Source organism: Elgaria multicarinata, chromosome 3 (genome assembly GCF_023053635.1).
Source record: "Elgaria multicarinata webbii isolate HBS135686 ecotype San Diego chromosome 3, rElgMul1.1.pri, whole genome shotgun sequence".
In the NCBI taxonomy this organism is placed as follows: domain Eukaryota; kingdom Metazoa; phylum Chordata; class Lepidosauria; order Squamata; family Anguidae; genus Elgaria; species Elgaria multicarinata.
Genome location: NC_086173.1, coordinates 95974813 through 96002365, shown reverse-complemented (window position 1 = coordinate 96002365; position 27553 = coordinate 95974813). Strand labels below are relative to the sequence as shown.

General features: G+C 46.3%; 1 protein-coding gene across 3 annotated transcripts in view; it reads right to left on the bottom strand.

Moving 5' to 3' along the window:
• The window catches only part of CPLX2 (complexin 2), a 126267-nt gene that overhangs the window by 20585 nt on the left and 78129 nt on the right, over positions 1–27553 (bottom strand). The window contains exon 1 of one of the 3 annotated variants that reach the window (XM_063120957.1): positions 13055–13134. The exons of the other annotated variants lie outside the window; for them this stretch is intronic. The gene's annotated coding sequence lies outside the window, so the exon portion shown is untranslated. Of the gene's footprint in view, positions 1–13054; positions 13135–27553 lie in introns of those variants that run through there. 3 annotated transcript variants of the gene reach the window in all.

The window sequence follows — 27553 nt, the reverse complement described above, 5'->3', positions numbered from 1 at the left end:
GGAATGCACCTTTGAGGATATGAGTCTGAGCAACCTCAAAACAACTGCCAATATATGATGGGTCTTGAGATGATTGGATGTGAACAAGGATTGTGGCAGTGAGCCAAGACTCATTCTGCTATTATGGCAATGAGTCACACGCCATGGGTTTTAAGACGGCATTCAGGGAGATCCAGCTCCTCCCCTTCTCAGGGGTTCCTTTTGCCAAGATTTCTTTGAGCAAGGTAGAATCATTTGTACTCTTTCTGGTCAGGTTCAGATTAGGTGAGGCAAGTGTAGTCCTGCAACCACAGAATGGTAGGGATGTGACTCTCAGAAGACCGTGCAGTCTAATCCTAGGGCTGTATCCAACTGTGTCATTCTGTTTGAGCAAATGACATTGCGCTAGCAGAAACCAAGTTCTGAACTATGCACAGGAGGAGAATCCAACTAAAGTTAAGTTTGTGCAAGGGGTTGTGCATGACCCTTGTGCAAGCGGTTGTGCAACTGGCTGTGCAGCCCCATTGTACAACTAGGCAACTGCTTGCACAATGGGATGGTTTTGTTATGCTCTAGTTAACTCTCTCTCTCTCTCTCTCTCTCTCTCTCTCTCTCTCTCTCTCTCTCTCTCTTATATTGTACATCAGAAGTAGGAAGCTTCCATAAACAGATTGGACACCCCACCCCCCAGAAAATCATAACAGTAGAAAAAGAGGAAAGAAAATCCCTACATGCACAGAAGTGTACTTCATTACGCAAAATGTATTTTACATTTGGATCTTTTCCAGGGACATTCTTACACACAACTTGTCTTTAGTTTCTAGTGTCCTTGTTGCAAAATAGTTCCTTACTGTATAGCTAATTACATTCATCATCTGCCACATATTTCTAAAAGACTAGGGAATGATGCCCAACACATTTAGGCTGCAATCCTATGCACACTTTCCTGGGAGTAATCACCATTGAGCTCATTGGGACTTACATCTGAATAGACATGCATAGGCTAATGCTGTTAGTTCCTAGCTAGTCAATCAAATGGGACTGATTATCTTTTGTAGTTTCATCTTATGTCATATGATTCGGTATTCACATCATCAGATTATACTCTAATGATATTGCTATGGAGTGGTGATTTCAAAAGACTACAAAGAATTCAAATGGATATTCAGCACTTGTGTGCCACTCAAATCTTGGAGATGGATTTCCATTCCCAGAAAAATGACAGCAGCTTTCAACAATAAGAGGTATAACATGGATATACACTGATCAATAGACTGATCTATGAACTATAGATTGCACCGTGTCCTGCTTGTGGGTCCCTGGTCAACAGCTGGTTGGCTGCTATGTGGACAGAGTGCTGGACTAGATGGACCCTTGGTCTGCTCCAGTAGGGCTCCTTATGTTTTTATGTACTGATCTATTATTTATTTATTTATTTATTATATTTTTATACCGCCCAATAGCCGAAGCTCTCTGGGCGGTTCACAAAAATTAAAACCACAATAAAACAACCAACATGTTAAAAGCACAAATACAAAATACACTATAAAAAGCACAACCAGGATTAAAACCATGCAGCAAAATTGATACAAGATTAAAATACAGAGTTAGAACAGTAAAATTTAAATTTAAGTTAAAATTAAGTGTTAAAATACTGAGAGAATAAAAAGGTCTTGAGCTGGCAATGAAAGCAGTACAGTGTAGGCGCCAGGCGGACCTCTCTGGGGAGCTCATTCCACAACCGGGGTGTCACAGTGGAGAAAGCCCTCCTCCTAGTAGCCACCTGCCTCACTTCCTTTGGCAGGGGCTCACGGAGAAGGGCCCCTGAAGATGATCTTAAGGTCCGGGCAGGTACATATGGGAGGAGGCGTTCCTTCAAATAACCTGGCCCCAAACCATTTAGGGCTTTAAATGTCAATACCAGCAATTTGAATCAGGCCCGGACCTGGACTGGCAGCCAACGAAGTTGTAAAAGGACTGGCGTAATGTGATCTCACCGGCCAGTCCCTGTTAGTAAATGGGCTGCCCTGTTTTGTACCAGCTGAAGCTTCCGGACCGTTTTCAAAGGCAGCCCCACGTATAATGCATTGCAGTAATCCAAACAAGAGGTTATCAGAGCATGGATAACTGTAGCTAGGCTATCTCTGTCCAGATAAGGGCGTAGTTGGTATATCAACCTAAGCTGAAAAAAGGTGCTCTTTGCCACTGAGTTCACCTGTGCCTCAAGTGACAGTTCTGGATCCATGAGCACCCCCAAACTACGGACCCAATCCTTTAGGGAGAGTGCAACCCAGCTTCCTTTGGCAACTGTGCCAGCTTCCTTTCGCAAAGAAGTATGAAAACGTTCCAGCTAACACAGAGATATCTTTGTCAGGCAGGGCAATTAAGAGTTTAATATTACTCCAAAACTTGCATGACACCAGTCACAAACACTGACCTGTTGGGGAAACCAAAAAATCTGAGCTGGAAGTGGCTCATTTGCCCTAATCACAAAAAGCAGATCCCTACGTGGAATTGTTGGGAGATTCCCCACAGCTTGTTGCACTGCCAGTCATGGGTTGCTGCAGCAACTACCCTGTCTCTGTGATACTGTGCCAACAAGTCACTCAAACCTATCTAGGTCTGTAATTGCTGAGGCGTGCAGAGGTGAGGACTCTGCCTGTCTCGAACCGTGTGCAAGCATGCCTCTGAAATGGAAAAAGAAGAACCTCTCTCCTCCTATCACGTTGGGCATGTGTGTGCTTTTTCCTGCTGTCGGCCAATCAGGCAGCATCCCCCCACTTGACTGATCCTGCCCTGTCTCACATAAATTAGCCCCTGTTGTTTCTATATAATTAAGTTCATTCTGGCAAGGCAGAGAAAACTGCTGAGGTCCACGTTGCAGGCGATAATAGCTGTTAGCAGGACAAGAGGCATGTTTCTTCTTTGCACTAAACCCCAGCTCTCTCCTCCCTATGGGCTTTCAAGGTCCATCGTGGAAGAAGCATTTGTTGCCCGTTGGCATCTCTCCCCCATCAATCTGTCCGATTTTATGCTATGGGACTGAGTCAGTCCAAGGGGAAGGAAAATCGTCTGAATGGGATGTGGCAACTTTTACGGGTGGGGGTGGGAAATTCCTTACGCACTCAATGTTAACATTAAGGGTAGTGGAGTTATTCAGCGGTATCCTCATGCTCCCTTATTATTGTGATGAGTTCCATTCATTTAAATAGACTTAAGCACACTGGCCATTGCGCCTTAATTTCTTTTAGGATCACCCTCTTTGGAAACATTAATTATGCTATAAGAAGGCAGGAGGGGATCTGAAAGTGGTGTGGTTTCTCCACTGCGAAGCAGGCACAGTGTGAGCAATGTGAGTCGGCTTCTTGGTAAATGAGGCTTGGAAAATGAGGCCCGTTGGAAAATTCCCATCGAGAAATAGGCAAGATAAATGTTCGCAATAATAATAAGCAGAGGCATCAGAGCCGTTGGAGATGGAGAAGGCCTATGAGCTCATCCATCCCAACTGCCCACCAATGCCAAATAAAACTGGGTGATAGCGTTTCGAGCCTACAGACCATCTGGCGGGATAAAAGAGCCCCCCCCCACCCCAATCCTCCAGTAGATTTTCATCTTGTGATTTATATATATATAAAATCATATATATAAAAGGGAGAGCGATAACGAAAATAAAAGTTAATTATAAAGCAATTAACAATGCATTGTTGAAGGGGAAAAACACAGCCCATGTTAGGTGCTATCTTTTATTAGACTAGCATTGCAAAAAAAAAAAAAAAAAATGCCGGAGCTTTTGAGTCACACAGAACCATTCTGCAGTTTCATGTGTCCCAAGCCCTGCTCTGCCCCAGGCAATGCTTTGATAAATCCGTCAAGGTTAGTTTGGCTCATCTCTGTTTTTTTCTCCCCAAAGAGAAACAGAGTCAAACAGTCAAGGCGTTAGCTAGATTTCAAACTGTCTGGTCTTGTTGTGGAAATGAGGTTCCTCCTGTAGAAATAAGAAGGGGAGAGGCTGTAGCTTGATGGTGGAGCACCTTCCTTGCATGCAGAAGGTCCTAGATTCAGTCCCCCAGTATCTCCAGGCAGGGCTGGAAAAAACTCTGCTGAAACCCTGGAAAGCCATTGCTGCCAAGTGACAGTACTGAGCTAGATGGACCAAAGGTCTGACCCATATAAAGAAGCTTTCTTTATTCCTATGTGGGTGGTTTTTTTTGTGGAACAATGTTCCAGGAAGAAAATAGATAAAGAAGCTAGACTGCAAGGCAACTTTCCCATCTCTCGTATCACTATGCCCAAAAAGAGCTGTAGTAATGGAAAGAATACAGTAGCTAATAAAAGGAGAGAAGTAGCAGAAAGACCATAAACCATGCTGTTCTGATTTCATATGCCATGAGCTTTAGTAGACAAGAGATACCATCACCACCACCACCATCATCATCACCACTTTTAGTGTGTTTTAGTGCTTTACAATCCTTGCCACGTTTCTCCTTACATTTGTAAGCTGCAAGCACCCCCAATTTACATATGGGAAACTGGGGCTGGGAGAGAACCGCATCCAAAAGGGGGCACCTGACTGCTAAACTCAGTGTTGAGCCCAGAATCTCCCAGGAAGAATTCCACCCCTCTCTTTAACCCAGCCTTTCCCAGCCTGGTGCCTCCAGATACGTAGGGCATTCTAGCTGGAAATGATGGGAGCTGCAGTCCAACACATCTGGAGGGAGGCGCTAGGTTGGGGAAGGCTGATCAAACCAAACAGGCACTTTCCCTGCTGATACTTCATATTGGGCATGAAGGGGAATGAGATAGTTACACATTCTTAGGCGCAAGTAGGGATTGAGGTGCAATGGCTGGTCATCACAGTCATAGCAATGGATCATGTGGGATTGAACAATTTCCCCATCATCACAACTTCCCATCTAGCTCTGAGCATTTTGACTTCTTGGACACAAGCAGAAATAACATTTCAGACAGATGCAAAAGAATGGTATGGTATAGGTTTTAAACAAACAAACAAACAAACAAACAAGTCAACAGAGTGCCATATGGAGCCCCATCTGTGAAGCTAATAGCTTGTGCCATGCGTGGGATGGTGGCAGCGTAACCCCTATGCAGAGCGGGCAGGAATGCCAATTTCCCTGGCCCCAGGACAGAGATCTTCCCACTCTAATGTCTGTCACAGACACATCCAGAAATTAGTGCCACTGTGCTCTTTGGGCTCCACCACACCTTCTTTTTTTCCTGGTATGCAACTGCAATTTTGACCTCCATTTCATTAGTATGGCAAGCACAGGTCCTTTTCACGATTGCTGCTGTTGTTTGCTCTCCTGTTATCTTGGCCACCCCACCTCACCCCTTCTCTTTCTCCCTCCAGCCCATTGGTTCTTGTTGGGTGATGGATTTGGTTGTCTCTCTCCCCCCCCCCCCCCGCTCTGGTTTTGTTGTCTAGGGTTTTACCAATTCAGCATTTAATCGGTTGGGCGTCATTTCTGCAGGCAACGAAGGTGAGGTTGGAGCAGCAAAAGTCTGTTCCACTGACTCAGTAAGCTGGAGGATAACCACCCCACCCTCCTCTTTTGTCAGCATCACATAGCAGAAGGACAGCAATACATGAGACAGAAGGGTGCTTTTATTTTGCATGGAGAAAATATATCGGACTTTCTGGGTGTTTTTTTGTGCTGCGAAAAAGGCCAGAAGGGGTGAGAGGAGCATGGGAGGCAAATGGAATTGTGAGAGGGAACTGTGAAAATCTGTGAGTGCCCAGCAGTGAGCATCATCATTATTATTATTATTATTATTATTATTATTATTATTATTTATATAGCACCATCAATGTACATGGTGCTGTACAGAGTAAAACAGTAAATAGCAGGACCCTGCTGCATAGGCTTACATTCTAATAAAACCATAATAAAACAATAAGGAGGGGAAGAGAATGCAAACAGGCACAGGGTAGGGTAAACAGGCACAGGGTAGGGTAAAACTAACAGTATAAAGTCTGCACAACATCAAGTTTTAAAAGCTTTAGGAAAAAGAAAAGTTTTTAGCTGAGCTTTAAAAGCTGCGATTGAACTTGTAGTTCTCAAATGTTCTGGAAGAGCGTTCCAGGCGTAAGGGGCAGCAGAAGGAGCATGCAATAAAATGCTTGTCTGGTGGTGCTCTTTATTTGCACTGCTCTGCTCAATACACAAACATCTATGCTCCCCCACCCTCTTGCGCACAAACACACACACACACACACACACACACACACACACACACACACACACTCATGTATGTATAGATGCACAGGCAATTCACTTTCCCTTAGAATGAGGGTGCAGAACCAGTGGCCCGCCAGTAGTTGTTGCTGTACTACTCTCATCATCCCTGGCTATTGACGTTGCTACTTCCCTTCCCTGCCTTATAACCTCCCACAAAGTTGTGTCTAGAGATAACCAAAGTCTCAGGCTAAAACTAGATGTGAGGTGTGCATTTTTTTGGGGGGGGGATTTAAAAATACAAATAGCATTAGCTGGGGGTGGTGATCACTATTGGAACCGCAGGAGGAGTGGAGGCGGGATTTAACCCTTTCTCCTCTGCTGCAGTTGTGATGAAAATCCGTCATCTTCAGCTACAATTTACATCGAGAGAAAAGCTTTCTTTGGTGCTGGTGATGGATCCCCCTCAACCCCCCGACAAGCAAATCATAGGAAGGATTTTCCTCAGGACTGCAGCAGGGGAGGAAATGGTTAGCCCCCGCCCCCTGCTCAGACTCCTGCAATAATTATCAGCTTCCGTTTCTCACTTACGCTATTTGCATTTTTTAAAACACTGCACATTAAATGCAAAGATTTAACGTCATGTCTCATTTGGCCCTCAGGGCCCATGGCAATTAATATGCACGGGAATGCTTGAGAAGTGGGGTGAGCGCATTGATTTTGCTGCAATGATGTCTATCAGGAGATAACTATGTATATCGGTTTTGTGGCAAAAGCATACTTGTGCCACACTTGGCAAGTAATGATGTGCTCATGGTTTTTCAGACAAGGGAGTAAGTGAAGCTACATGGGAAAACATCAAGGCCTTTAGTTGTAAAAACAAACCCCCCCAATAAGAACACATTCTCTGCATCAAATCTACATTCTCTTTATTGTGTGGAGGCTATATTATAACCCAAGGACAGTGTTGTCTCTCTTACAGACACATGCTGCTTCTCTCTCTCTCTCTCTCTCTCTCTCTCTCTCTCTCTCTCTCACACACACACACACACACACACACACACACACACTCACTGTGCCTCAAATATACATTTTTGTTCATTTCCAACAATGCAGTTCCCTCTCTTCCACCCACTCACACACAGTCTAGCAACAGCCATATGTGCAGGCATTCTTGTACAAAACGGACACATATAGAGACACACACATCCAATTTCTCCCACACCAATTCTCTCAACCGCACTCGGCGAGCTCTCTTCTTCCTCCACATTTGGTGGAGGAAGAGTTCCTCTCTTTCTCACCCTCTGCTGAGGGTTGCTCCACTGCCTCCAAAGTCCCCCCCCCCCCCGACGCACACACTTTCTCCCATGTACGTGCCATGCTTGGGTAAAGGCCACTCCCAACTCCACTAAAAATTAGGGAGAGAAGGTACGTGAAGGTGAATTTGATTGAGTGGGCTGTGGGTAAATTCACGTGGCCCCCAGGCAAATGGTGATGGGTGGAAATTATCATGCAGTTGCTAACGACATTGGCTCCCTGCCCCTGTCCCTATTGAGAGTAACTTTCAGCGACATTTAAAAGTAACATCAAATTCTATGAAGCTTGCACTTGACCAGCTCATCCTGGGCAGACAACCAATCTCTGAACTATTTCATGTGCATTTCTATCAGCCACCACATGTGTGATGGGCCAAGAGGAGCAACCCTTCAAAAATCGGAAATCCTGGATACCTGGGAAATCTGCCTTTTCACACAACCCGTGACAATCATGCTTTATCCAATCCCGACTGAACCAAATTGGGCTTGAAAGAGTGAGGTCCACCATCTCAGCTCTCTGCACAGTGCACAGACTGTGTATGTATGGGTGTGTGAGAGAGATTCCATTTGGATGCCAGCTGTGGAGTGGCCTGGGTCTAATTGCTAATCCCAAAGGAGCCATGGATGGCATCATCCTTCAGCACCTGCCCAGGTTTCTTAAGGGATCTTCCATTCCAGCGTTCTAGGAAGAGCCCAAGCCAAAAAAGCTATGTAGGTTTGGACTTCTGGCACAATGTTAAGAAGGTTTGGGGTTACCTGGCACAGCCGCATCTTACACTGCACTGTACCAGTGCAGTAAAAAGGTTACAAAGAAGGCCAATAAGGACTAAGGTAGACTACAAATGTCAAACCAGCACAAAGAAAGATCAGTGTGCCAACACCTAACAGATTTCACAAGAACAAAATGAGCAGGTGCATTCCACCAGCCAGAAAGGCACCTTGCCTTGCAGCTCAGTGGCTCCCTATTTGCCCTTCTCATTAACAGCATGGGCAGAATCGTAAAAGGAATTCTTGACCCAGCTGGACCTAGGCACAGGCTCCTCCTCCTCCTTCTGGAAAGAGCGATCCAACCAAATATTGAGTAGTGTTTGTGGCTCTCCCACAAACTCTCTCTTGGCTTTAAGATAAGTCTCTATGACATAAACATGCAACATTTATTGTTTGGGAGACAAGCATACAGTAAGGTGTGCTGAAACGATAATGTGTGCTTATGACAGGTGGCAGGATGTGAAAGAACTGTATGTAGGGGATGCATGTAAGAGGTGCCTAAAGGGTGGATGAGGAACCAAGAAAGTTTATGTTGTGTTTAGCAGATATACCTGATCAAATATATGGGGTGTGTTTGTGGGTCTGAGAGAGAGAGTTGGGTGGGTGAAACTCACTGGGTGACTTAGGGCCATTCACTGACTCTCAGCTTAACCTACCTCCCAAGGTGGTTGTGAGGATAAAATGGAAAAAAGGAGAATCACGTTTGCCACCATGGGCTCCTTGGAGGAAAAGGCAGGATATAAATGTAACTAGGGCTGTGCTCCGCTCTGTTTCAGGTCGTAGAAGCGGGAGCGGAGCGGCCCGATTTGCCTCTGCCAAAGGCGGATCCGAATTGGGTCAGGAGAGCTGTGGATCGAGGTGAAGCGGTTCATCTCCATTGGGAGCTCCGAACGCAGGTAAGTGGGGGGCTCACCTGGCACCGCCGCCACAGTCCGTGTGGCGACGGTGGCAGAGCCAGGTAAGGGGGCAGGGGGGAGGGGGGCTTACCTGTGTCCATCATGGTCCATAGCAGTTGAAGCCTGTGCTGGACCGCGACAGAGGCAGGTAAGTGGGGGGGAAGGGGGTTTACCTGGCTCTGCCTCCGCAGTCCATGCAGCAATGGTGGCAGAGCCAGGTAAGAGGAGAGGGGGGCTTACCTGTGTCCATTGTGGTCTGGTGCCGGCTTCAGTTGAAGCCTGGGCCTCAGTTGAAGCTGGTGTCGGACCGCGCCAGAGGCAGGTAAGTGGAGGGGGAGGGGGATTACCTGGCTCTACCACCGCCGTAGTCTGTGCGGCAACAATGGCCGAGCCAGGTAAGGGGGGGAGGGGGGCTTATTCGGCCCCCATTTTGTCCCAACTTCCGCACTTATCTGCCTCCGCTGTCCACTGTGGAGGCAAGTAAGTAGGGGGGGGGGAAATCTCGATCTGCCCCTCCGGATCTCACTCCACGGAGCAGAGTGGGGAAGGATCATATCGATCCAAAGCAGTTTGGGTCCGATCTGGAAGTTCCGGATTGGGCCACGAAGCGGTTCGGGGGTTCCATGCACAGCCCTAAATGTAACAAATGAACAAATGAATTGCATAAACAACAAACAGAGGCACACTTTTTAGTCTGAGGCAGGACTCACTAGGCTCAGTCCCAAACCCTGTTTTTAATGCTAGGGCTCAGTCCTAGAAAATATACAGACATTAGGGAGAGAGGGCCTCGTAGCATGCACAGAAAGCATATCACATAGCACTGAAAACCACTTTTCATGTTACACTGAATGCTAACAAGTGGGTGTATAACTAACTATTGATGTGTGTCAATACAACATGCAATTGGTATAATAGTTAATGATATATCATGCATCTATAGAGAGTGGTGCAAGGTATGTCAGAGTCAGTCGGAGATATGTGACATTCCATAAAACCAGCAGTAATATACTACCAGTAAATTATGCACCATACGAAATGTGAGGAAGCATGCATGGGAGAAGCAAAATACACACGACCATGTGTGAGACCAGGTTATTTTACCTGAAGCAAGGTGTTGATACTGGAGGCACAAGGGATGTCCACATGCATTGAAAGCCAGACAACATAAGGGGTGCATAATTGAGACGCGCAGGATGGAAGTGGTGTGTGGTTCATGTTCCTTGGAGCTGTCTGCACACATAATGTAACATATTTGTGTTGTATGATGCCTCCACGATGGCTGTATGATAGAGATGGTTGTGCGCACACATAGAGACAATGTGGAACAATGGTGTTTTTATGTAACAGAGAGGGAGGGGGCTGGAATGGTTTAGGAATTATGCCTGCATTAGATATGCATTTATGAGATGTTTCTTTTGCAAGGAAATTTTGCAGGAGATTATGCGCTGGGGGAAAAATGGGTAAAATAAAATGGAACAAGCAGCCCATAGAGACTGTGAAATTGACATCTCCTTCCTTGGAGGCTTTCAAGTAAAGACTGGAAGAGGTATGAGATCGGAATGCTTTTGTGTAGGGTATTCTGCTTGATATTGCTATGACAATATAATAAGAGATGAGTCAGATTTATGATTGGTGGCCATTTATTACTTAAATCCTTTTTTATTTTGGGGGGAAAAACAGGCTCGATGGTTCTTTAAGTGTTATATATGAAAATGTAGAGCAGCCTCCCCAAGCTGGTACCCTTCAGATGTCTTGGACTGCAACTCCCATCATTTCCACCTTGCATAACTTTGGCTAAGGGTGATGGGAGTTGTAGTCCCACACATTTGGAAGCTCCAAGCTTGGGGACGGTTGGTATAGAGGATTCTTCGGTTGGTTAGAATATCCACCTCTCTGGTGATGGGATCTGGTGTAGTTCATTAAGACTCAGAAGACCACCCATCAGTCCTTACCTAGGGATGGATGACTGCTGCCAGGTTTGCCCTGGCCCAGCCACCCAGCTCTCTGCAGGCTTCCTAAAGATCCGAAAGAAGGGATAGGAGCTGAGTTACTATGCGAGCTGTTAGCCCAGGTGCCCCAGCTGTGAGAAGGGAGAGGTGGTGATTAAAGCCAAAGCTGAAGTGGCGGGTGGGAGGTCCATTGCTAAAGAGAGGCAAGAGGAAACATGCAGGGCAGGTTTTCAAGCAGACGGTCCAGGGTGGGGGGTGGTGTGCAGTCAGACAAGGGAGGCAGGGACCAATACTTGCGACAGTGATTGGGGAGGACTCCTCCCCTCCCCAAATCCAGCCTGCTTCAGCTCCGCCAGTGGCTGAAGATGAAAATCCACAACTAGAAGGAGACTTAACATACTAAACGGGGTGGATGGGTGGGAGAAGGAGACTTTTAAAAAGGCAGAGAACAGGGCCCAGAGACTCTTTTGACAAGGCGAGCTGCAACAGGCTCTGGGCAAATGGGGCTGAAGTCAAGACTAACACTAGATATAACCCATCGGGTGCAGCCCATTCACACTTGCAAATCTCGGGTCAGCTCCTCTGCCTCCAACCTCCCCCGCCCCCAGTGTGAGTGTGTAAGACAGAAAGAGGTGGGGCGCACACGTTTCCGAAAGACATCTTATCTGCGGCCCGACAATCGACCACACCGTATTCCTCTCCGTTCCCTGAGCTGTGTGAGAGTATGAGTGTGTGTGAGAGAGGGAAGCCGAGAGGAAACTTCCTGGGTCTTTCCCCCTTAAAGCAGACACTGATGCTCCCTTGCTCTAGCCCCGCGACAGAGCTGTCCGGCTGCATTGCAAACACAGTTCTGCCCGGCGGGGACATAGCGAAGAGGGGACGCCCTCGCGTTTGCCCAGGGGAGCATTTCGCTCCAGCGATCATCCCGCACTGGGCTTGCTTTTGCTGGGCGTGGGCAGGCAAGTGGTTGATCGATTTCGTCCCACGGCTTTCCTGCCGGCTGGCTAGAAACTCCTAGCGAGACCCCGGTAAGGTGTGTGGAGAGAGAGGCGCGTGAGGCTAGCCAGAGGCGGCAGGTCAGGGTATCTGTTCAGACTGCTGGTGCAGAGGGGATCATGGGAGTTGGAGTGGCATATGTGTGCAGGAGACCACTTGTGGGGCACGGTCTGCATCTCCTTGGGCTGGTCCCGTGTCCGCCGCGTGCGGGTCAACTACGTGCGTCTTTGTGGGTCTGAGCGAATACGTGCGTGTGTGAGTACGTGTGACTTCGCTTGTATTTGAGCAAGCTGCATATGACCCCCACCCCTCGGCCAAGTTCACCCCCTTCCCGAAGTCCATCCCTCCCACTCGGCCTCGGCGGAGAAGAACGCGCAGCCGCCCCCTCGCTCTCCCCGCCGCACGCGCCGCGCATTATCCAGCCGCTATCCGCACTGCCGAGTTATTAACATGCAGAGGAGGCGGCAGCCGGACGCCCGCGGCTCCCTCCGAGGCTGGGCAGAGATCGCGCAAGCTCCCCGCGCGCCCCGCCTCAGCCGGCGCTAAGCGGGCAAAGCCCAGATCCAGCACTTGGGACAGCTCTCTCCGCCGCTGGCAGGGGCGTGATTCCGGGCTGGCACCCAACCGCAGCCGAGAACCGATCGAGAGACGGGCACCGCTCCCGAGAGCCCAGCAGCCCTCCCCAGGACAAGAGCTCGCGCGTGGCGCCCGAAGTTCTTTCCACCTGCAGGGAAGGGGGAGAAGGCTCGCCGCCGGGCAAGGTCCCCTCCGCGCCCGCCCTTCCCTCCTCAGGCGCTCCAGGAGCCAGCGGCGCGAAGGTCGCCCTCGCCCCCCAGCCCAGGAGCGGCATTCCTCAGACCCCCAATCCCCGCGGCTCCCCGTCCCCCTCCTCCGCGCTCCGAGGAGCTGACCCTTCAGCACCACGCCGCTCGCCCCTCCCAGAGGGACCCACTCACCCGCGGGGCGCTCCACGAGCCCGTGGCCGGCAGCCGGGAAGGTGCTGCTCTCGCTGGCTCTCCCGTCCTGCGCGCAAAGCCCGCCTCCCTCTCTTCCCGCAGCCTCACTGAATCCCCTCTCCAGTCACTCCGCTCCAACCCTGACGCGCCTGCCCGTCTCTCTCTTCGCGCTCCCCAACGGAGTGGGCCGCCTCACGCTCGGGATCCTACAGGCTGAACCTCCTCCGGCGGAGAACCAAGCGCGCGTCTCTGCCTCTCTTCACACCGCCCCACCCCCCGCCCGCGCTTTCTCCGCCAGCGCCTCCCCCCAAGCAGGGCATTCCTCCTTCTCCACACCCCCTCGCGCCCGCCACCTCACACCCAAAGCGTCGCGGCTCTTGACCTTCCGAGCAGCGTCCCCTAATGAGCCACTTCATTATTCTTGTCATCTCCACCCATCTGCCTGGCTAATATTAATCATGCTCCAGCGTGAGAACCAAAACAGTGTCTACTTCACACTTGGTGGGTACTCTGCTCACCCCCCCCCCCAAAAAAAACAGGGTATCTAGCAATTAGGTAATGGCTGAGAAGAAGGGGGTGGGGGCGTTGTCAGGGCCTGCTACTGGCTCCTCTCTGTCTCTGTGTCTCTCTGTCTCTCTCTCTCTGTGTGTAGACAACCAGTTTGTTTTGAGATACACACACACACACACACACATATATATTTCCATATTGGGTAACAGTGACAGGAATCCCAAGCAGGGAATTGATGTCATTTGACAGCTTTCGATACTCTGTAGTGCCAGGGGAAGCCCTGGCTCCTTTACAAGCGCTAAACTCTGGGCACCACAATGGCTTTGTATTTTTTAAAAAGGGAAGAAAATCAACTGGCTGGATTTTAGAAGCCTGCTGGCAAGTTTCAGACACGGAAGCAACTGATGTGGATCTGACTTACATTGGGATCGATCAGGGAAACTTCCAGTAAAATGTAATGATCTAGTTCTGGCCATGGAGTCTCCCTTTGGATCACTTGAACTAAACCGGGACAGGGAATCATTTTAGCCTCCATTGTGGCTCAACTTCAGGCAAAGGAACATAGGAAACTGCCCTATGCTGAGACGCTTCGTCCGTCGGGTCCAGTATTATCTGACTAGCTACAGCTCTTCAGGGTTTCAGGCAGGATTCTTTCCTCACCTAACCTGGATATAACCGGGATTGAACCTGGGACCTTCCGCATGCTAAGCATGTGCTTTACCACTGAGCTACAGCTCCTCCGTATTGCGGAGTGCCTCACATGCCTCCATTTCAATGGAAGCCGGTGGCCCTGATTTCAGTGGGGCTGTGAATTCACTCTGGTTTTCAGTCAGAACCAGTCAGAACTCTAAAGGACATATCCCAAAAACTAAAACTATTTGGGGGAAGGAGGGTCCAGCACTTCAGATAGCTGCTTTAGAGTTCTAGAGTTCACAGCCCCATTGAAATTGGAGCCAGCAGCCTCCACTGCTCCATTCTCACATACACTAGAATAATGGAATAGTAGAGTTGGAAGGGCCTGTAAGATGGTTGGCCAGCTGCCTCCTGAATGCCCCTAGGGCGGGACAGCTCACAACCTCCCTAGGTAATTGGTACCATTGTCATACTGCTCTAATAGTCAGGACATTTTTCCTGATGTCCAACTGGAATCTGGCTTTCTGTAACTTGAGCCCATTAGTCCGTGTCTTCCACTCTGGCATGATCGAAAAGAGATCCCAGCCCTCCTCTGTGTGACAACCTTTCAAGTATTTGAAGAGTGCTATCATGTCTCCCCTCAATCTTCTCTTCTCCAGGCTAAACATGCCAAGTTCTCTCAGTCTCTCTTCATAGGGCTTTGTTTCCAGACCCCTGATCATCCTGGTTGCCCTCCTCTGAACACGCTCCAGCTTGTTTGCATCCTTCTTGAAGTGTGGTGTCCAGAACTGGACACAATACTCAAGATGAGGCCTAACCAGGGCCGAATAGAGGGGAACCAGTACTTCATGCAATTTGAAAGCTATACTTCTATTCATGCAGCCCAAAATAGCATTTGCTTTCTTTGCAGTTACATCACACTGTTGGCTCATATTCAGCTTGTCACCTACAACAATTCCAAGATCCTTCTCGCTTATAGTATTGCTGAGCCAAGTATCCCCCATCTTGTAACTGTGCATTTGGTTTCTTTTTCCTAGGTGTAGAACTTGGCATTTATCCTTGTTAAATTTCATTCTGTTGTTTTCATCCCAGTGCTCCAGCCTATCAAGATCACTTTGAAGTTTGTTTCTGTCTTCCAGAACATACTCCCCCACCCCCAATAATTAGGTTTGAGAAAGCCTCCCATTGGAACCAATGGGAGGTTCCCACCCCCAAGCGTAATTGCTGTACAGGGAGAATTTCCAGGAGGATCACAGCACACAGGGCAAAGTAGGATAACCTTCACTCCTTTACTACACCCCTCTAATTACCCCTTCCCATGCAGCAAGCAATTAAGCTTTTGAAAAGCTGCCATGAACACAAATGGAACCTTTTTTTTTTAAAAAAAAAAAAACCAAGCTGAATTGCTGCATAGAAGGAATGGGGCAAGGAGGGGATGGGGAGGCCCCAAGGGCTGGATGGGGAGGCCCCAAGGGCTGCATCTGCTATGTGGGCCAGAGGTTCCCCAACCCTGTTCTAAACTTACCTAACATACAATTATTGGGGACATTTTAAATGGCAAGCCAATGGGGTTCTATCCCTGCTGTGTTTCAATCTGGGAAGTTGGATTCAGTCCCAGTTCAGCAGAGTTTACTGGATGGATTTGACCTTCAACCTCAGTTTTCCACCTGCAAAATGGGAACAGTAATAATTATTTACATTTCAGGGTTGCTATGAAAAGACAGATAAAGCCACATGTCACATGTGGAAAGAGCTATATCTGCAATTAATACAATTTCAGCCTTTTTTCTTTAGTCTAAGTTAGCTGGTCATAGTTGGATATGCAAAGTCTCCAACAGAAGCCTTAGATTGATCACACAAATCCAAAGGTAACTTTATCCTGAGGAAGGGATGTAAAGGTGGACACACTTTTGAGCTTCTATCACCTGTTTAGTCACCATAATTTTGAACCAGAATCTCTCCCCCTGCCCACCCCAGAGATGTTTTCCCCTATGTGATAACTAGGATACTCAACACTCTCAAATAACAGTGGACTCCCTCAAGACTAAATGAGGGAGATGGTTTTCAGCGAACAAGTCTTTCTTTTGGACTACATTTATCTGCATCTCACATATCTTGTCCACACTGTAAAATATGACCATTCTGTCCCTTATGCTAAATGGGCTATTTGTACTCTAAGCCACCTAGATCTGAGTGGCGTTACATTTTATAAGGGCCAGTATAGAGAGCTTGGCAGGCAAGCTCTGCATACCACGGACCCCAGAGAGGGAGGCCATCAGTTTGGCTGTGGCTTTTATCCAGACTGGTTGTACTTAGTTTAGCATAATTATTAATCTACTACAGGCACTTAAAAGATTCAGGGCCCAGGCCCATAGGACAAAATCTGCATATGCTAATTTATATCTATTTGCAAATTTAGAAATAATTCCTAGGATTTATTTAAATTTCACAGAAGGCAAAGCCAGCCAATTAATTTCTCATCCAAATAATCTCGTTTCAATCTTTTTTTATTATTTCCAAACACTAGTAAATAGAAAACACTAAAAAACAAAATATAATACATATAAAGACACACCCACAAAAATGAGACAGAACAGAATCAATCAAACAAACAAAACACTAAATAAAATATCAAATAAAATCTTAAATAAAATAAATGATTTAATTTGCACCTTGCCCATGAACATCCCAAATTAGTAATTCCTCTACAATTACAATTAATCTGCAATCTCTCCTGCCCCATCCCTAATTCTCTCCCCCCCCCCCACTTCCCTCACTCTTTCCCTGCTGAAGGAAAACTGCCCCCTCCAACTTAAAAGAAAACCTTACATTGGCATAAATGGACACTTGGGGCTCTAAGCAATAGATCCAGGGCTGGGGTCTCATCGGCCTAGCAATACCCCTGATCTACTTCCACACACAAGGTGAGAACTAGAACAACACTTCCCTCAACCTAGACTGTTGAGGAGGCAAAGAAACAGATTTACCTTGCCAGAGATGTCAGGATAGAAAATAAGCCACAGCATCTCATGTGGAATCCATCTTGCTTATCACATAACTGTACAGAACACAATGTGAGAAGTGACACTCTCTGGACAAAGACAGGTCCAACTACTAGGATCAGGAAAGCTTGGCTCAAAGGGAAACTACATAAGACACATCCAGAGGTTTGTGGTCCCACAACTACAACCTCCCTTCAGAAGAAGAGCTGTGATGGATCAGACAAAAGGCCTATCAAGCCCAGCATTTGGTTCCCACTATGGCCAAACAGATGACTATGGGAAGTCCACAAGTGGGACATGTGTGCAACAGCAGCCTTCCACTCATGTTCCCCAGCAACTGGTGAGATGCATATTTCAAATCAATGAGCACCTGTTTTGTTACCATCCTTTTCACATGTCTACTACCAAAGGTTGCCACCCCTGTAGCTTTCTATCAAATGAAGAAACAGCTATCAATGTGTGCAGCTATCAATGCTCCTACATACCTGGTGCTATGAAAATAATTTGTTTGGAGAGGTGTAGTTACTGGGTGACCATGGCTACATTAAGACAAAGTTGTGGGGAATTCTCCTTGCAATTCCCACTAAATGTGGGACATTTCCCCATTGCCCTCACAGCCTATCTTCAACATTCCTGATACGTTGCCTCTCAAAGCTGGTTGTTCTATCATGGTCCACCTGGAATGGTGTCCTACAAGCGAAGGATTATTTCTCAAATATTGAACATCAATGTTCTATTTAGGAAAAGGAGAAAAAAATGAAGAAGGAAGGAAGGAAGGAAGGAAGGAAGGAAGGAAGGAAGGAAAAATAAATGTATAAAGCCTGTATTTTTGCCTTGATGGCCCCACTCTGTTTCTGGATTTCTGACTGTTAATCCACCCTTCATCTCTTCATGTCTGCGAGCTAAGCCAACTTAACTGCATCAATTAATTTAGCTATATTTGTACAAAAGCTCCCCCAAACATAGCCCTAAATGGCAGCAGAATCCTGGCTAATGTGGTCCTTGTTTACACTCTTTCTCATCATCATCATCATCATCATCATCATCATCATCATCATCATCATCAGTTTGCATCAGATATAAATAAAGTAATCAAAGGTGTTGATGATAATGCAGCAATTAGACAATGATTCTGTTTTTTGTCTTGACTGTGTTGGGTTGTGCAGCTTCCCATTAATATTTGAATTTGACATTTCCATTCCAAAATGTGGCCACATTCCAACTATCAACAAAAACACATGCAGTTTATGAATTAACCAGCCCTTTCCCTAGCTTACATTGGTCTGCCTTTCTTCCTTGCTCTTATGCCTCCTCTCCTCCATAAATTTATACCTTGTCTGCAGAAAATGTTATATACCTGGCAGTCTTTTTTATATTTAAAACCCACCACTCCCTGAACAGACACACCACAGAGTCACCATGATGCAATATGGTGTGCTTTAATTTTTATTTACTAGCAGAACTAACAACTTGCTGGAAGGCCCATATTTCAGATGCCTTTAATGATCCATGGCTCCACTTTCGACACTGAGAGCTAATCAGTAAAGCTAATGACAATGTTTGGGGTGTGTAGATCTTAAATAACTACAACAATGTGAAAGGAATTAAAATGTCAAAGAAGGCAGATCTGTTAATAAACTGGGAATGATGTTTATACATTGACCTGCTGTGTTCCCACATACAATTTAATTGGCATTTTACCAAAACAGATCAACTTGGTAAGGGCCAGATTACCTCATATCTGGCTCCTCAGCTACTCCATGCGAATAGTCATGTGCATTTTTGCATGCGTGTACATCATTTGAGCTTGTGGACAAATAAAGGAGCACAAAGATGTACGCATCTATAAATGCAAATCTGTTGCTATTCCTCTCTAAGAGCCTGTGTTCTTGTGGGAGTGCATGTGAACGTGCCTGGCTACATTGCAGGTGTGCCTGATTATTTGTAGGTATAAGTGTGTGATTTTTATACTTCGGTTAGCAAAATAATGTGTGTGACAAGGGAGTTCGGCACGTGGCAGGTGTGATGCTTAATTCAGAGATACATTATATCCTCACATGGGCTCCTTGTTGGTGGAGGCTAGGTCGCCCAATGCAAGGGTAGTGGGCAGGTTTTGAGATGGAGGGACTCTTCTGATGGCAATATCATACGTAGTTCCTATATGCTGATCAAGCAGCCCTTCTATCCCCTATTTTTAATGTTCACTGTTTTTAACCTATTGTAAACTGCCCAGAGAGCTTTGGCTATGGGGCGGTATATAAATGGGGATGGTCCTCCAGTTGGAACTAATGGTTGGGCTGCATGTTTCTGGCCAAAGGCTGGCTGGGAAAGGACACAGTGGAGGCTGGTGGGCTCTGATTTCAGTGGGGCTGTGAATCCATTCTGGGCTTCAGTCAGAACCAGCCAGAACTCTAAAGGAGCTACCCAAGGTGCTGAACCTATTTTGGGGATAGGGTGGATAGCCCCTTTAGAGTTCTGGCTGGTTCTGACTGAAGCTCAGAATGGACCCACAGCTCTACTGCCCAGAGAACTTCGGCTATTGGGCGGTATAAAAATGTAATAAATAAATAAATAAAATTAAATACCAAAATTGGAGCCACCAGCTTTCACAGGTCCCACATGTACAGTGGTGCCCATATGGGAAGGGTTGGATCATGCCATCCATTTTTAATAGTCCTTCCTGCCAAGCTGAACACAGAACAATCACATGTTGTCTGGAAATAGTCTTACATTGACTCCAATCAACTCCCATAGGTTGCTTACAGTACCTGCCTTTCCCAGGAGAGAACTCTGAAACAAGTCTAGTTTAAACCCCCTCTTTGAATTTTCCATCAGTTAACTTGACTGATAAATTCAGTGGACAAACCTTAGTGATTTATTATGAAGAAGCTACTCATTTGTGGTAGCACATAAGTATTCTAGTAGTGATAGTAGTAACAGTATGTTTTGTAAAGAGCCATTCATGCTGATACCATGAGTGATATCATGTTGTCATTATCATCATCCTCACAATTGTGTGCATGCTTTCCATGTGTATGTGAACAGTGTACACACATATTTTGTGTATAAATTTTAAACATGAACTGAGTATGCTACATGGGTTTATTTACTGACTTGCGTCACTGTGCTTTATGATTCTCTGTGTTCAGTAAAGCAAATCCCGCTCCCCTCTGCTCCCAAGAGACAATTCATCGAATGCCAGGAGTGAGTAGGAGTAATTGGGTGATAGTTTGCGACTTTCCACACTAGCATTGCATTTGCGCCCAGGAGTACAGCAAGACAGTGCATGGAGGAGATAAAAGGTGGGGGTGGGAGTGTGCTTCTTCGCTCGTCCTTAATGTCTTTTCCTGGGCTCTGTTCTTGCATGCCTATCAGGTCCACTCAGTGGAGGCTGGTGGCTCCGATTTCAGTGGGGCTATGAATCTGCTCCAGGTTTCAGTCAGAACTCTAAAGGAGCTGTGGGTTCAGCACTTTTAGAGTTCTGACTGAAACCTGGAGCAGATTCACCACCCCAATGACATCGGAGCCACCAGCCTCCACTGGTTCCACCCCCTCCCCCACAAAAAGCTGCTTGCTTCAAGCCAGATGATAAATATCGCCTGGATCCAAAGAACTGGTCATGCAAATGGCTTGTGTTACTGCAGTGTAATTTTGGACTCCTCCCCACTTTGAATGTCTAACCCTAATAATAATAATAATAATAATAATAATAATAATAATAATAATAATACTTTTATTATAACAAAAATCCCATAAAATGCATAAATCTGATTAAAAACATATAAAACTGATACAATATTAACAACGATGACTCGCTTTGGAAACTCCCTTCAGTTTTCAAAGCAGTTTACCATGCAGCATAGTGGGCTACTGCTCTTGAAACTCCTAAAGCCCCCTTGGGCTCATACATCTCATTTCACTGTTAGATCCTGGCTGTTACTCGCTCGCTTTATCATACAATTTACATCCCACAGGGCTCAAAGCAGTGCTTACCCAAAAAAACACAATATAATATATAACAAAATCGGATCAGATTGAAGCTTTACCTTATAGAGAAACCTGTTCTTCTCCTTTCATGGAATATGATTTACAGTTTCAGCTTTATGCCTTGACACATCTATTCTTTGGACTTCTGGGACTGGGCATTTTTTTGACTCCATTATGGCTGCTGTTTGTCACCTCCTAGTCCATTTTCTGGCTCAATTTAAAGGGCTGATTTTATAATTTAAAGCCCAAAGGTGCAATCTTATGCAAGTTTAGGCAGAAAAGAAGTCCTACAACTCCCAGCATGGGTCAATTGCTATCTGGAATCAAGAGCAGAGGCCTGGTAGGGGTGTGTCAGTCACTGATGTTGTGGACTTGATCACCGAAGCTTTTGTCAGAAACTGCTTGTGTGGTTTCCCCCCCCCAAATCTATCTCCAAAGTCATGAGTACTAGAACTTTACTGGGCTTTTAAAAAAAAACCTCAGTGGTATTCTCAGGAGTTGATATTATGCAATTTCACTTGAATGCAGAATCAGTGAAGGTATAAGGTATAAATAGAAACCTATTATCATTGCCATCCCTGGCAAACAGTTGCCTGCTTTCACCTAGTATAAGCATGGACCATTATTTTCTGTGAAAGCTCTCTAGCATGCCAACTTCAGAAACCTTACAGTACAATGGGCCTGTTCAGACAACACACAAAGCCATGGTTAGGCTGCTAACCTGTTTGCAGCAAATGGTTAGTGAGCATGTTTAAACCATGGTTATATAGCCACCATGATTAGAAATGGTTCACATGACACGCTAAGCCATAACGTTTAGCTCAAAATGCTTAACCACTTTGGATTAGTATGTCATCTGAACAAGGTCTTAGTGAGCATGTTTAAACTGTGGTTATGTAGCCACCATGGTTAGGAATGGTTCACATGACGCACCATGCCATAATGTTTAGCTCAAAATGCTTAACCACCATGGCTCATCTGAACAGGGTCCATACGTTCTCATAAACACTGACCTGGCATTGCATCCAAGATCTGCCTTCTGCAAAAGAAGGCAGATCTTCTGACCATGGAAAGTCTCTCCACCTGATTTTTGCCCCCACTCCATGCACTGTGACTCACCCCATTCAGCAAGGTCATCTGTCTCTCTGTGTAGCATTTTTAGGGTGCTGGAGGGTCTGCCCTGGGAAGAAGCAGGTGGGGAGTCCACTTTCACTAGACCAGTTGATCCAGCTTAAATCTGGATTCAACCCATGTTCCATAGCGTCATGACAGACCTCCAAACCGATCTTATGAAAGGCCTGTTCCCTTTTACATTATTAAACAGGCCCCAATAGCAAATAACTCATCAGCCATCTATCAGCCAGGCTCCTATGAGAAATGATGATATAGAAGGTTTGATAGCTGGGCCTGAGGAGCTGCCTGCCAAGAGAGAGTTCCTTCCTCCATGAAAGAATCAGGGAGGGGAGGGGGAGAGAGCACAGCCTCACTGCCCACTGGGATTTGTCAGTTGGGCATGGGGGTTAGCCTGAGAGAAGGCCAGTTGTCTGTGTGTGGGTTATCTAAGCCCGCCTGTGTCACCCACGTCTCATTGTGGCAGCCTTTAAATCACCCCAGAGTTAGAGTCAGCATAGCTGAGGATTGCAGCAAGTTCCTGTATTTCAGTCTCTTGATCCTTGTTTTCCCTCTGTAAACCCTGCCTTTTTGCCTATGAATAAGCAAGTGCCATTTTAAATATTCAGTGAATCCTGGGGTGAGATCTTAGAGATTCCTCCCTCACAGGCCTCTCCATGGTGCCTTATTCTCGAAGCTGCCTGATGTGTCCAGATTTATAAAGCCCCTGGCCCAGCCAAGGGGATATGGCAAAGAGGGATTCATGGAGGTGACACTACCTAAGCAGACCCTGGGTATAAAGACCCTGGGTATAAATGTATGATTTAGGAGGCTGTCCAATATTTATTTATTCATATTTATTAATTAATATTGGAGATCCTCCTAAGTCATCAGGAAATGATGACTTAGGAGGCTGTCTAATATTAATAAATATCAGGAAATGGCACACAATACAGGCACTGGGAAGTGGCTACTTTGGAAGAAGAGTGAAGGAGGCAGTGACATTATTCATTTTCTAGGGCAGGCAAGAGGGAGAGGAGAAAAGAAACTCCATAAACCAGCATTGTAAACTCAGCCTATTAACATCTCTACTCTGAACCTCTGCCAAATGATCCTATTTCTGCTGGATCACAAATGACTGGTGTACACGGCAAGGGCTCAGAAGGTAGAGTTCTCAGAGGGCAATGAAGAGAACGGATCCCAGTGGGCACCACTGAAGACTCAAAGCATTCAAAGGGACGTGGGATTGTTAAAGCCAGGGAAGGGGTTTGTCCCTGCACCGCATCCAAGACTGCTTGAGCTGAAGCCCGTGTGCTTGCTCCACCTAACTACTTCTGGCTGAAAGGCCCAGCTGAACTGTCAGAAAGTGTCAGTCTAACAAAGGCTACAATCTTGCTCAACGAGTGAATCCGTGTCAGAACAGCTAGTGCTCACAGGCAACGGGAGCAACTTTGGAGAGGAAGAGAGAGAGGGAAGGAGGGAGGGAGGGAGAAAGAAGGAGGGCTGGAGGAGAGGTTCCATTTTCCACACATTTAATGGAACAGAAATAGCACAGAGAGAAACTAATCACTGGGACAAGTGGGGGGAATAATCCAGCAATTACCTGCTCTGTCAGCTTCCAAGACACATTAGGGCCATTGCTGAAAAGTGTTCTGGGTTTCTTTCCCCTTAATTTTTTAAAAGAAACTTAAATGTCATCTTCCTCTGTCCCAGGCATTGGCACCTCTGGGCAAACTGCCATGCAGGAAGATGTGACCTCAGAAGTGTCAAGGAATGTGTTTGAGACCAGTTAGTCAGGGCAAGGTGAAGTCAAGCAACATTCAGAAGAAACAGGGTGTGGGTGGGACCACTCAGGAGATGCTTATGTAGGTTTGTGCCCTGTGGCCAAACGCTTTCAAAAGGTGGGTTTTGGCCCAAGCTCTGTTGAAAAGAAAGGGTGTTGGTGTGAGAAGTTATGCAATTTCCCTTCATGACAAGCAGGGTTTATGCAAGAGATGTTTCCAGCATCTGTTGACTTCCTCAGCAAAGAGGGCATCCACTACATGGATTGCCATGGACTAACTTCTGAATGGGACTTTTTTGCCTTGGTGTTCGCCCTGCCTTGGATTGACAGTCGTACCAGCGCCGCTCACTTGTGCGAAGGCTTTGCTTCTCTGGAGACGCTGTTTGCCAATTCCTCTGGGATTTCCCCCCACAATTCCTGCTGCTGCAGCCCTTGAGAAGCCATCAGCATCTGCCCTGTGCAGCAGTTTTATTAGGAACACACTAAATAAACACGATTAACTAAATTCAAAATGCTGGATTAATTCCGGCTGCTGAGCCTCCAGAGGAATATAAAGGCTAATTGCCAAAGTGCGCTGTGTTGTCTGTGGATGAGGAGCTACAGTGGATGGCAGCTCCTCTGTGCCCTGTTCCCCAGTCCCAATTTATTCCAGCTTCTTGCTCTGATTTGCCATGTTTTGCGCTTGCCTGCCAGTGATACTGTTATCAGGAACAGCTGTCTGGTGGTACCAAAGGTAACCTTGCTAATGAATGGAACTGTGTCCTCCGTAGCACAAGGCGTCTTACTAGTGTGCCTCCTTCAGCATCGCAAAGGCAAAACGCGATAGTTATCCCAAGGCAAAGTGGCTGCACTCTCTCAAAGTGGCTGCACAAGGCATCAGTCCAATCCAACCAGAGAACAGAAAGTGTTGCATGTGAGAGCAGAAGCCGCAACTACTTAAGCCAGCAAGCAATCCAGTAATCATGAACTCAACAGGGGGAACAAGCTATGAATGGAAAACACACACACCATTTTTCAGGGCTGATGAGCTTTTGTCGGAGCAGTGCGGGCGCCTCTGTTGATCGCTTGCTGCTGTGCCAGTGTTCTCACTGCAGCTTTCAACTTTGAGGTATTTTGCAACTTCACAGCTAGACAGCGATGCACCAAACTACATGTTACACGGGAGATCTGTAATTCGATTTCTAGACTTAAAGAACAAAACAAAAAGCAACAGCCTGAAATGCAACCTGTATGTGCAGCAATTTCCTTGGAGACGCAGCACAGCTGAGTGGGAAAGGTATTTAACCCCCTCCCTTTCTGCCATCTTATTCTTATTCTTATTCTTCTTCTTATTTACATTTATATACCACCCCATAGCCGAAGCTCTCTGGGCAGTTTACAAAGATTAAAAAGATTAGATTAAAAAGACTTGACATTAAAAATCAACATACAAAATTTAAAAACAAAAGCATAAAAACAGTCAATATTTAAAACAATTTTTTAAATGCTCAGCCAGGTCAAAGCTTGTTTTGGTGTCAGTTAAAACTCAACATATGCTGTTAAATGCCTGGGAGAAAAGGAAAGTCTTAACCTGGTGCCAAAAAGAGAACAATGTTGGTGCCAGACGGGCCTCATTCCATAATTGGGGGGCCGCCACAGAAAAGGCCCTCTCTCTTGTTGCCGTCCTCTGAGCTTCCCTCGGAGGCTTAGTCCATTTCCCCAAATCAACCTCCCCCCACCCCCATGGCACATGCCACCCCAGCTGGCATGACCAGAGCTCAGGGATTATGGGATTTGGTGTGTATTCTTATTCTTCCCCAAGGCAGCCAGCAGCTTGCGCAGAGCTGGGGGTGGGGGCAAGTTGATTGGGAAAAATGGCACAAAGGATTTCCCTTAAAGGGTTAGACAGACATGCCCACATGCCCTTGCCTCAGTTCTCCGAAGAAATTGGCAGCTCCCCATCACTGCATCTGAGTGTTTAAAAATGTGTGGGAAATCTAATCACCGATTTCCCCTGTAACATGCATTTTGGCGCCATGATATTCGGTTCATGGAGAGCAGCTCTTGATGACTATCTAGAGCAGGGATGGCCAACCTCGGAGGGTCCGGGGGCCAATCCCCCACCCCTGGAACCCAGCACAGCCCTGAATTCAACAGTGTCAGAAAAGCCACTTCCCCCTTTTAAAACAAAGGCACACACTTGTTGCCCACCCCGATCCAGAGGTTTCAGTGGTGCAGAATATGGCTGCTTGCCTTTTCGCACAGCTCGATTGCTAGGAGGAGCATATTCTAGTGCAGGATTAGGCAACTTGGTGTCCCCAGATATTTTGAATGATAACTCCCATAAACCCCAGCTGGCATGACCAGAGCTCAGGGATGATGGGATTTGCATTCCAAAACATCTGGAGGGCAGCAGGTAGCCTACTCATTCTAGTGGGTGCTGCAATGATTGCACTGCCTTCCTATCACTTTCTGGGAACAATTCAAAGTGTCGATTTGCCTTGTGCTTAACCTTAGACCATAATGAAACATTTCACACCATCCGAGTCCAAAAACCTTGTCCATTAGGGTAACAGGGATAATTCTATTCATTACCAGCTGTATTTGCCTGTGAGGAGGATTCAGATGATCAGCACTGCTGGGAAGGGTAGGCTCCCAACGTGCAAATGGAACCTTTTTATTCTCCCAGCATTTTAACACTCTATAAATAAACTTTAACTTGGTGTTTTAAATTTGTGATTTTGCATTGCTGCTGTTTTTATCTGGTTGAGCTTTTATATTGTATTTTATATTATGGTTTTATACTGTTGTTTTATACTTTGAATGGTTTTAATTTTTGTGAACCGCCCAGAGAGCTCCGGCTATTGGGCGGTATAGAAATGTAATTAATAATAAATAAATAAATACATACATAAATAAAAGAAGGGCATGCAAGTAACATTATCAATGGCTACAAGTCAGGATGGCTCTCTATATTACCTCCAGTATCACAGGCATGTATGCCAGTTGCTCAGGACCATAAGCAGGAGGCTTGCCAGAGGCATCTGATTGGCCGCTGTGTGAACAGAATGCTGGACTAGATAGGCCTTTGGCCTGATCCTGTAGGGCTCTTTTTGCATCATTATTGTCTATGGCAATGGCCACACAATGGCTGATTTGGCTGTATAGGTTTAATAGAGGGATAACCTGAAAAAAAGACGGTTCTATCAATTTCAATCCTAAGTGTATACACCGTAAAAACTTCTTCTTGTTGTTGTTGGTTCAACTAGGCTATAGTTCACCCTTGGAATAACCTGATCCTTTGCCTTTCTTGCTGAGCTCTTGTCCTTCCCCACCCTTCTCTTCATCCTTTTCGGGTTTATTAATCTCTTTTGAACCATTCCTTCCACTGCCTTTCTTTGCACCTCCATCCAGAAAGTACAGGTGCCGCCCTCACTCCTGGCGTGGAGCTGGAATCATGGAGCCAAATGAATGAACGAAGCCATCCAGAGATTG